The sequence below is a fragment of the Nannospalax galili genome, unplaced genomic scaffold (assembly GCF_000622305.1).
Source record: "Nannospalax galili isolate Female #2095 unplaced genomic scaffold, S.galili_v1.0 scaffold741, whole genome shotgun sequence".
Lineage (NCBI taxonomy): Eukaryota > Metazoa > Chordata > Mammalia > Rodentia > Spalacidae > Nannospalax > Nannospalax galili.
This window is the reverse complement of record NW_008346093.1, coordinates 206,431-217,278: the sequence shown is the minus strand read 5'-3', so window position 1 is coordinate 217,278 and position 10,848 is coordinate 206,431.

Sequence of the window (10,848 nt, the reverse complement as noted above, 5' to 3'; positions counted from 1 at the left end):
CTGGCTTCCACCACTACCAAGCATGTACATGGTGCACCTACACACAAGCAAGAAAACACTCATACACACATTTCTTCAGTGTTACTTTATTTTTACTTTTTCGGCTTTTAAAAAAATACAGGGTTGCTTGGAACTCTATGTAGACCAGGTAGACTCCGAATTCATGATATTTCTGCTTCTACCTCCCATGTGCTGGTATTATAGGTGTATGCCACCACGCCTGACTCACTAATTTCTTCTAGAAATATTTATACTCAGTGCTGAAGATGGAATATAATGTAGGTTGGATGCATAAAACAACTAAATCACTTGCAAGGAAATTTGGCAGCCAAACAACAGAAATCCTTAGGGAGATTTTTTTTTTTGCCTGGGCACAGTAATCTTTTTGATGTGGTGGTATAGCTAAATGAAGAAAGAAGGAAGGAAGGAAGGAAGGAAGGAAGGAAGGAAGGAAGGAAGGAAGGAAGGAAGGAAAGAAAGGAAGGGAGGGAGGGAGAAAGGGAGGGAAGGAGGCAGGCAGGCCTGGGATTATGTCCTAGGACAGTGAAACCCTGGACATGGGGGTAATAGAGCAGTAGGATCTCAAGGTGACCATTGCAGAAGGGGAAGGTGATTCTCACCATACGGGGAATGACTATCTTGTCATGAGCTGTAGGAGCACCTGGGGCAAGGGTCAGCCTAATGCCCCACCTCCTTCTCCACAGGACAGGGGGGCAGGAGTTGTTCATGAAGTGGGAAAAGGGCCTTTCTTTTTGTTGGGGATGGCAAATAGGGAAGAACTGAGGGCAAGGGGCCAGGATAAAGCTACTAATGCCCCACTGACCTATAATCAGGCTGATTCTCATAGTGAAAGGATCTTAATGCATCAGCCTGCGCAGGCCTGTGGCCACTCATTGTGGGCTCAGGAAGGCCCAGAAGCAGTTGTGGTAGAGGAGTTCCTCTGAGCTACACTGTGAACTCTGGGTTCTGCCTAGAGTGTCAGGAGCTGGGACTAAGCCTTTGTCCTGGTCTAGCTAATCCCACAGACAGTACCCATAGGCCTGCTTTCTGACAGAACTTCCTTCAGGGATGGGAAGGGCAGAAAAATAGCATTTATTTGATTCCTGATGAATGCCAGGTATCTTGTTGGCTTGTTTTCTGTAACTTAGATAAGCTACATATACATATAAATTCATATACATATAGATAAATTCAAAGTTTACAAGACATTTGAGAGGGGGGTGTAGTTATCCCTAAATATCTAGATATTAAACTCTGCACATTTCCAAGTCTATTATATAAAATGGTATAGTATTTGTGCAGAACTTCTCTCTCTCTCTCTCTCTCTCTCTCTCTCTCTCTCTCTCGTTGTCTTTGAACTTACTATGTAGCCCAGGCTGACCTTGAACTTGAAATCCTGCCTCAGCTTCCTTAGTAGTTGGGATTATCAGTCTATACCACCACATCCAGCCCTGCCATATACTTTAACCATCCTTAGATTACTTATAATACCTGAAAAATATAAGTGGTATGTAAATAGCTGTTATAGGTGCACGCCTTTAATCCCAGCACTTGGGAGGCAGAGGCGGGCAGATCTCTGTGAGTTCAAGGCCAGCCTGGTCTACATAGTGAGTTCCAGGTCAGCTGGGGCTACAGAGAGACCTTGTCTCAAAAAGACAAAAAAAAAAAAATACAAAAAAAGACTCACTTGTAAATAGCTGTTATATTTGTTTAGGGAATAATGGTAAGAAAAATGTATGTACAGTTGCACTATTTTATAATATTTTCTGTCTACAGTTGAATCTGCAGATATGGAACCTACACACACCAAGGGATGACTACATCAGCTTCCCCAATTATTTTTCTTTAATGTGTATGAGTGTATTGCTTGCATGTAGGTAGGTCAAGTGCCTGTGGAGGTCAGAAGAGAGCACTGAATTCCCTGGAACTGGAGTTACAGACAGTTGTTAGCTGCCATGTGGGTGCTGGGAACTGAACCCAGGTCCTTCCCAGGAGCAGCCCCACAAGCCTATGTTAAATTGGTGTCTTTATCAGTCTCACCTGGATTACGACTTGCATTGCCTAATGTTTTTCTTTGCTTCCGGACTGGTAATGTTTCATTCCTTTTTTTTTTTTGAAAAAAAATTATTATTTTATGTGTATGAATGTATTGCCTGCATGTGTGTAAGGCACCTGTGTCCCGCAGTACCTGAGGTGATCAGAAGAGGGTATCGGATCCCCCGGAACTGGAATTATGGACAGCCATTAGTTGCCATGTGGGTTCTGGGAATTGAACCCAGGTCTTCTCCAAGAGCAGTCTGTGCTTTTACCCGCTGAGCCATCTTTCCAGCCCCTCATTTATTTTTCTTGATGGATAAAGGAATAACTTTTCAAACACACAAACGATAGCAAAGAGTACCACCAAGTGATAATGGGCACTGCTGAACTTTTGAGTTCCTTCCAGACTGCTGTGAGTTTCCTTCTTTCCCCACACCTTGCTGTCATCTGTTGAACTCTTAGAGGCATGGAGTCTGTTAAAAAGACTCCTCCTCATTACAAAGCATCACCTCAGGCGCTGAAGAAAAACAGAAAGCCTGGGAATACAAACTTGCTTGCTGCACTGGGCTTGCTATAGCCCTGACCTGCAGTTACTCTGTTTTGTCTGAGACCTGGGCAGGGGAAAGACAGGAAGGCTGGACTGCAGAGCTGGAAAAGATTATGAGTCACTGAGTAGACTAGATCCCCGAAACTGACAGAAAGAGTGCTGAAGGGCTGGTTAAAGAAAGAGCACCTTTAATCCCAGCACTTGGGAGGCAGAGGCAGGCAGATCTCTGTGAGATCCTGGTCTACATCGTGAGTTCCAGGTCAGCTGTGGCTACAGGAAGACCCTGTCTCAAAAAGACCAAAAAAGCCCCAAACAAACAAACAAACAAACAAAACCAAACAAACAAAAAACAAAACAAAAAAGAGCACCAAATCTCCTAGTGCTGGTGAGGTTAAGGTAGGAGGACTGTGAGTTGAAGGCCAGCCTGAGCTACGTACTGAGACCCTGTCCCTCACCCCCACAAAAAGATAAAATGAAAGAACACCAACTTGATTTATAAATGGGTCAGATTAAATACCTTCACAGAATTCCTTAAAAAAAATGGCTTGCCCTCAGATTTCCAGAGCATTGGAGTATTTCAAAATTGTGATGGGCTGGTATGATGGCCCAGCAGGTAAAGTACTTGCTACACAAGCCTGACAAACTGGAATCGATCCCAGGACTCCACAGTGAGAGAATTGACTCCCAGAACGTTGTCTTCTGACCTCCACACCATGGTGTGCCTGCCCATCCACACTCACACATAATACACTCACACACTTAATAAATAAATTAATTAAAATTGCCAAGGAGTTGCAATAAAGGGAGAAGCTTGCTGAAAACAATTCATTGCAGGCAGGAAGATCACCTCTGTTTCAGGGCTCAACACCTGCCCTAACTTTCCCCTTAATGCAACTGAGTCTTGCTCCTTTTGGAGTCTCTTCCCCTCTACTGCCTGTGGTTAACCTTCCAAGACACAAGTCTAACTAAACAGTTCCTCTGCTTATGGTCTGGTTCCTGTCCTCTCTCCCACCTCTCCTCCTTGCTGGGAGCCTCGAACTGTAGCAGCAGGAACATGTCCTGGGGCTACTGGGGCCCATTCCTTTCTTTCTTTGCCAAGAAAGCTCAGGCTTCCTTTGTCTACTTGGCAGATCCCATCTCACTTCCCACATCTTAAGTCTTATGAGTTTTTTTTTCCTGGTCTTTTTGAGACAGGGTCTCCCTGTAGCCCCAGCTGGCCTGGAAATCACTATGTAGATCAGGCTGGCCTTGAACTCACAGAGATCGGCCTGCCTCTGCCTCCCAAGTGCTGGCCTGAAAGGCATGTGCCACCATGCCTGGTTGTCTCATGAGTTTTTAAAAAAAATATTTATTATTTTTATTTTATGTGTATGAGTGCATTGCCTGCATGTATGTAAGTGCACCCGTGTTGTGCAATGCCGCGGAGGTCAGAAGAGGGCTTTGGATTCCCCTGGAACTGGAGTTAAGTGTGGTTTGTAGCTGCCATGTGGGTGCTGGGAATCGAACCCGGGTCCTCTGCAAGAGCAGTCAGTGCTCTTAACTGCTGAGCCATCTCTCCAGTCCCTCATGAGTTTTTTTTTAAAAAAGATTTTTATTTTGATATTTATTTATGTGTATGTGTGTGTTTGTGAGTGTGTATGTGCACATGTGTGCAGCTGTGAGAATAGGGTGTAGGATCCCCTGGAACTGGAGTTAAAGGCAGTTGTGAACCACCTGATGTGGGTGCTAGGAACCTATCTCTGGTCCTCTGAAAGAGCAAGTGCTCTTAACCACTGAATAATCTCTCCCACTCCTGTTTTTATGAGTTTTTGAGGCAGGATCTCCCTATATATCTTTTGGCTAGCCTCCAATTCAATATGTAGTCTAGGCTGATCTGGAACTCACAGTCCTCCTGCCGTAGCCTCCCAAAGTGCTGGAATATCAGGCCCACACATGCCTGGTTCCACAGAACTTGGCAACGGGATTTTCCCACTCATATTGTCCTTGAGTAGAGTGGGTCATTTCTTCACAGTGCCTCCAGTTTCCCCTGCACATGTTTCCATTGGGGCCCACAAAAGATGCAGCCCTCTCAAACAGCCTAGGGAACAACGTTTCTCTCTGGCTTTCTGCTGTTCTCATTTGTCTTGTCCATCATTCTTCTCCTACAACAAACAACAGAAACTAGAATTCCTTTTCCTCCAGGCAGGCCACTAGCGATTAGAATCCATCTTCCCCAAAGCTAAGCATAAAAACTAGAGTTCTAGCCATGTGTGGTGCCACACACTTGCAATCCCAGCACCTGGGACGCTAAAGCAGGGGAATAATAAGTTTAAAGGCAGCATAGCCTAGAAAGCAAGACCCTCTCTCAAAAAAGAGCTTCCTAAATGGAACATCTATATCACACCCCTTCTCCAAAGGTTCAGGGATCTTCTTGGAAGAGGGGGTGGAAATATTGTAAGAGTCAGAGGTGACGGATGACAAGGAAACAGTGTTTTCCAGACAGCAGGGCAGCTGAACATAACTCACAGCAACTGCGACAGCATGCACAAGACCTGCTCAGGCTCAAGCGAGACAGAATCCCAGCATGGTGGGTGTGGGGGGGAGGTGGGCAAGAAGACTCATCCATATCTGAGGAACTTCTGGCATTTGATAGCTGCTGAGAGAGGAGGGGAGGGGGAGGGAGAGAGCGAGCGAGCGAGAGCGAGAGCGAGAGCGAGAGCGAGAGCGAGAGCGAGAGCATTTCTTCCAGGGCAGATGCCACACCTAAGAGATTTGGGCAACACAAATTGGACTCAGTGGATTAAAAAAAATCATGAATTTGGGTGGTGGTGCCAGATTTCTCTCTGGGTCTTTTGCGCTATCAGGCAAACCATATAACATATCTTTATGTGCATTTATTATTATCGTGTGGGGGGGAGGGGAGTAAATTATAAAGGAATGAGCACCCAGTGCCTAGCCCCGCGCGGCTCAGAGCCTGCTATATCAGACTGCTCCTGTGGCATGCCTATAGTCACCGCTAGCATTTGCTCATGCTCAGGGGCCAGTGATCTCACCCCAGGTCCATAAGTGTCAGCCAATTCTGTCCTTGAGTACGCTCAGCTGCTGTGAGTTCCTGTGTTGCTCCAGCATTACTGGCGGCTGGCCGCTTCTGTCCCAAGATGGCGCCACAAGCCACTCCTTCTGTGGCTCACTCTGCCCAGTCCATTCTCTGCAGCAGACCCCGCCCCTTGGAGGAACTAGAAACCTGGGGAACACCGGCGGGTAGGGACTTGGGGGTGGATCTGGGAGGAGTTAGGGGAGGAGAGGTGAATATGACCAAAATACATTATAACATTCTCAGAGAATTAATAAAAATATATTTTAAAAAACTGTTACTGGAAAGAGGAAAAATGTGTTAAATTAAAAAAAAACACTTTTACATCAATAAACACTTTAAATGTTTCCTTAAAAAAACACAAGAGCTTGGGCTAGAGATATGGTTCAGCATTTAAGAGCGCTGGCTGCTCTTGCAGAGGACCTGGGTTCAATTCCCAGCACTTACATGGCAGCTAACAACTGTCCATAACTCCAGTTCCAAGTGTCCTCCTTGGGCACTGCATGTCATGGATGTACTTACATACATGCAGGCAATACACTCATATACATAAAATTAAATAATTTTTTAAAAAAACAAGAGTTAATGTAGATCAATGGTAGAGCACTTAGTATGAAAAGGCCCTCAGTATAGCTTCCCCTATCCCCTGCACTGCAAACAAACACTGGCCATGATTACTTCTTTAATTTCCCTTGCTTTTCTGTCTGAGAATTGTTCATAAAGAAATTAAGACCCTCAGCCCAGAGGAATACTGCTCCATACCCGGGAGGAAGATATGCTACAATGAGGAACCAGAAAGGATCTGGGCAATATGGGCTGTTTTCTCCCTTGGAATATTATGATTAGCTCTTAGTCTTTTGCCCAATTATTTTTCTGTATGGCTGTAGTTCTGTTTAGTTTTTATTGCAAATTTGACATAAGCTAGAGTTATCTAAGTTAGTCTCAATTAAGGGATTGGCCAGATCACTTTGGCCTGTGGCCGTGTCTATGAGAGATTGTCTTGACTGATGATTGATGTGGGAGGGCCTAGCCCACTGTGGGCAGCACCATCCCTGGGCAGGTAGGCCTGGACTGTATAAAGCTAGCTGAGCATGAGCCAGAGAGTGAACCAGAGCACAAGCCAGTAAGCAAAGTGTTCCTCCATGACTTCAGCTCTACTCGAGTTCCTGGTCTGACTTCCCTCAATTAATGGATTGCCACCTGGAAGTGCAAATCAAATGTGCTGGATAGCTTTAGTTGTCAAATTGACACACCTGTGTAGAGGGAGCCTCAACTGGGGAATTGCCTCCATTTGGACTGGCCTGTGGCCATGTCTGTGGAGTATTTTCTCGATTTTTGAATGATGTGGGAGGGCCTAGTCCATTGTGGGGGGTGCCACCCCTGGGAAGGTTGTTCTGTACTGTATAAGAAAGCAGGCTGAACATGGCCCAGAGGAGCAAGCGAGTAAGCAGCATTCCTCCATGGCCTGTGCTCCAGCTCCTGCCTCCAGGTTCCTGTCCTGAGTTCCAACCTTGGGCTCCCTCAGTGATAAACTGTGACCTGACAGATGTTAGCCAAATAAACCCTTTCCTCTTCAAGTTGGTATTGGTCAGTGTTTTGTCACAGCAATTGAAAACAAACTAGAACACCAAATAAACCCTTTCTTTTCCCAAGTTGTTTTTGGTCAGTGTTTTGACACAGCAACAGAAAGCAAAGTAGGGCAGTTGTCCATGCTTCACTGAAACTGTGTATAAAATGGGCAAATGAGTTTCGTCCTCCCACCTTGAAACTTGTTCCTTGAGTTTGCCTTGTTTAGAAGCACCCAATTCTAAGGATGTCTTACCAATGTCTGTGAGTGATGGGCTTGAAGAAAACATTACTCATTCTTACAAATGTCATCTGCTGAGAGGCTCCAAGCAGAGCCTGCCTCTTCCTTCCCCCACAGACCTGCTTATTCTAGAGTCCAGATTCTCTCACCAGTCTTAAAGTCAAACATCCTAGTCCTGGAGCTGAAGAGAGCACAGTGAAGAAGGCAGATTAATAAGGTCAAGGTCTGGAAGCAGAGACACAGCATGTGCTCTTTCACATCCAGCCATGTGCACTCACTAATAGGGTTCAGAGACACAGCCTCATATGGTACTTTAAATCCTGAGGGGCAATTATGAAGCTTTCCTTTCTAGGGAAACAGGAAGTAGGGTCCAGGGTTCAAAGCAGATCACGAGGGAGGAGGTCTACCCTCAATGGCCTCCAAACCTTTTAATCTCTGTAACATTACCCTCCTCAAGAGTCAAGACCCCATGGGGCTAGAGAACTGGCTTAGTGGTTAAGAGCACTGGCTGCTCTTGCAGAGGACTCGGATTCAATTCCAGCTCCCACATGGCAGCTAAAAACTGTCCATAACTCCAGTTCCAGGAGAATACAACGCCCTCTTCTGACCTCTACAGGCATTACACGATATGGGCACACTTACACACACGTAGGCAAAACATTCATACACATAAAATAAAAGTAATAATGTTTTTTGTCTTTTTGAGAGAGGGTCTCCCTGCAGCCCGGTTGACCTGGAACTCACTGTGTAGACCAAGCTGGCCTCAAACTCCCAGAGGTCTGCCTGTCTCTGCCTCCTGAATGCTGAGATTAAAAGGCGTGCACTACTACACCCAGCCTAAATAAAATATTTAAAAAAAATTAAAAAAGAGTTGAGAGCCTAAAATCATTTAGGACATAGATTGAACTTGGGGTATAGAAGAATTTTGGGTCTCCTTAAGAAAGCTGATTCACAGGGCCTGAAGAAATGATTCAGCACTGGCTGTTCTTGCAGGGACCTGCGTTTGAATCCCAGCACCCACGTGGCAGCTAACAACTGTCTGTAACTACAGTTCCAGGGTATCCAACACTCTCTTCTGTCCTCCAAGGGCGTTGCATGACATGGGTGCACTTACATACTTGCAGGTAATACACTCATACACATAAAAAATTAAAAGATTAATTAATTATAAAAAAGAAATCTGATTCACAGTCAAGTGTGGACAGTCAAGTGTGGTGGTACATGCCTTTAACCCCGGCACTTGGGAGGCAGAGGCAGGCATATGTCTGTGAGATTGAGGTCAGCCTGGTCTACATAGTAGGTTCCAGGCCAGCTGGGGCTACAGGGAGATCCTGTGTCAACAAATTACTACCTTCAAAAAAGAAAAGAAACGAAAGCTGATTCACATAAAGACATGCTAAAGAGGTGAGAGAAATAATTATTCCCTTAATGAGCTAATATATTTATGCACCCCAGAAGCCCCTCCCCCAATGCAGTTGTTTTTCATAGCTTCTGCCATGCAGCACTGCTAGGCCTGCCTGACTTTTTCTGAACTCTAATTCTAAAAACATGACCTCCTTTTTCTTTTTTTGAATATCTAACAAAAGCCTAAGCATGCTTTCCTTGACACTCTGAGCTTTCTCATCCATTCTCTGAAACTCCTCCCTCCTGCCATGCAGCTACTTGACCACCTCCATTGTTGAACATCCTGCCTTTGTTGGACCCTAACTCAAAAGGCATGGCTCTCTTCCTCTTCTCCATCTCCTTTCACCTGGCAGCCGGCAAAATTTACAGTTTGCCTGGACTGTTGTGTTTATTTTATTTTATTTATTTATTTATTTATTTATTTATTTATTTATTTATTTATTCATTCTAAAGGGAGGGCAAGGGAAAGATGGGGACAGTAGGGAGGATGGGGATGAAGCAGTCAGTGACCATCTATGCTTCCGCTTTAAGGTGGGGCAACCTATGTTTGCCTATTCATAGCACAAGAATGGCAACTCCTTCCTGCCAGGTAAGATATTTTGCTGTTTTCCACTTGGGGGTGATTATGCATTGGATTTGTGGAGGATCCTGAGGGCCCCCTTGGTAGAGCTGGACTCACTAGGGGGTAGGGGAACTAGATAAAGAGTAGGCCCTAGGGCTGGGAGCCCTGGTTGTATCTGAGGAAGAGGGGAAAGGGAATGGAAAGTAGATGGGTATGGAGGGCCATTCATCCTAGACAGCCCAACCTCTGGAGAATGCCACTGGTATAAGGGACCTGGGGGTGTGGCTGCTTCCTGAGTCACCAACAAGCCCCTCTGCCAGCTTCTGAATAGGTGTCCATCTTGAGACGCCACCTTTAGGCATTTCTGAGCACCTGGACCAAGGAGTGGCAAGCCCCAGCACCCAGAGCTTGGGCTTTGGCCCTCCCTCAGGTAACCAATTACTCTGCTCACAGGAAGCAAGTAGGGTTTATGACCATGGGGTGTCCCAACCATCGCACCTGTGTTCTGATCTTTTTGGTGTCTCCTCCTAGAACCAGAGCACACAAGAAGATGCTTCAACCGAGGTTTCCGGGACAGATAGTTTCCATTAGTACCGCAGTGCCCAGAGGGGCCGGGAACCTGGGTTTTGGTGGCCAGCTGTCCCAGGCCCCTCTTGGTTTGCCCATTCCCTCTGGGTCTAACGACAGACAGCAACTAGTTCCGAAAGAGTGTCTTCAGGCTGTCCGTAAATCAACCTGCAGAGGAAGGGGAAGGGGAGGGAGAGTAGTGGAAGAGATTTAAAATGGAGGAGGAGGCAAAGGGAGGGGACAGAACCTGAGGCTGCTGCCCACAGGGTTGCAGCGTGAACGGCAGGGGGCGCCAGAGACCGCCCGAGGCCTAGGCCAAGCGCCGCTGCAAGGATGTAGCTCTGTTGTCCGCAGTCCCTGGGGAGATGGGGGTGGGGTTTCCCCAGCTCTGCTGCTGCACTGGTGATAGCTGCCAGGCCAGTCGCGCGTGCCTAGCTTCACAATCTAGGACTGTGTTTGCTACACGGAATAACCTTCTGTTACTCTTCCTACCTTCTAACATCTACATTTTCTCTTCACAGATAGGTGCTAGATATTAGTAGAAGACAGATGATTGACAGACATGTGTTTAAAGATATTTATCCAAGTACTATTTGTAAAAGAGGAAACATTTGAATCCAAACATCAGATACAAAAAGGAAGCATTTGAAGCAAGAAATTAAGGAAACCCAGATAGTCTCTCTAAAAATATTATGAAATCATTTAAAATATTGTCAACACTTTGTAACAACATGGGAAGATTATTTTCAAATAATATTGAAGTAAAAATGCAGGCTACATACAAATCTCCATGTAAAAATGTCATCTACACACAGAAAAGGGATGTCAAGCTGGGTGTAGTGGCTCACACC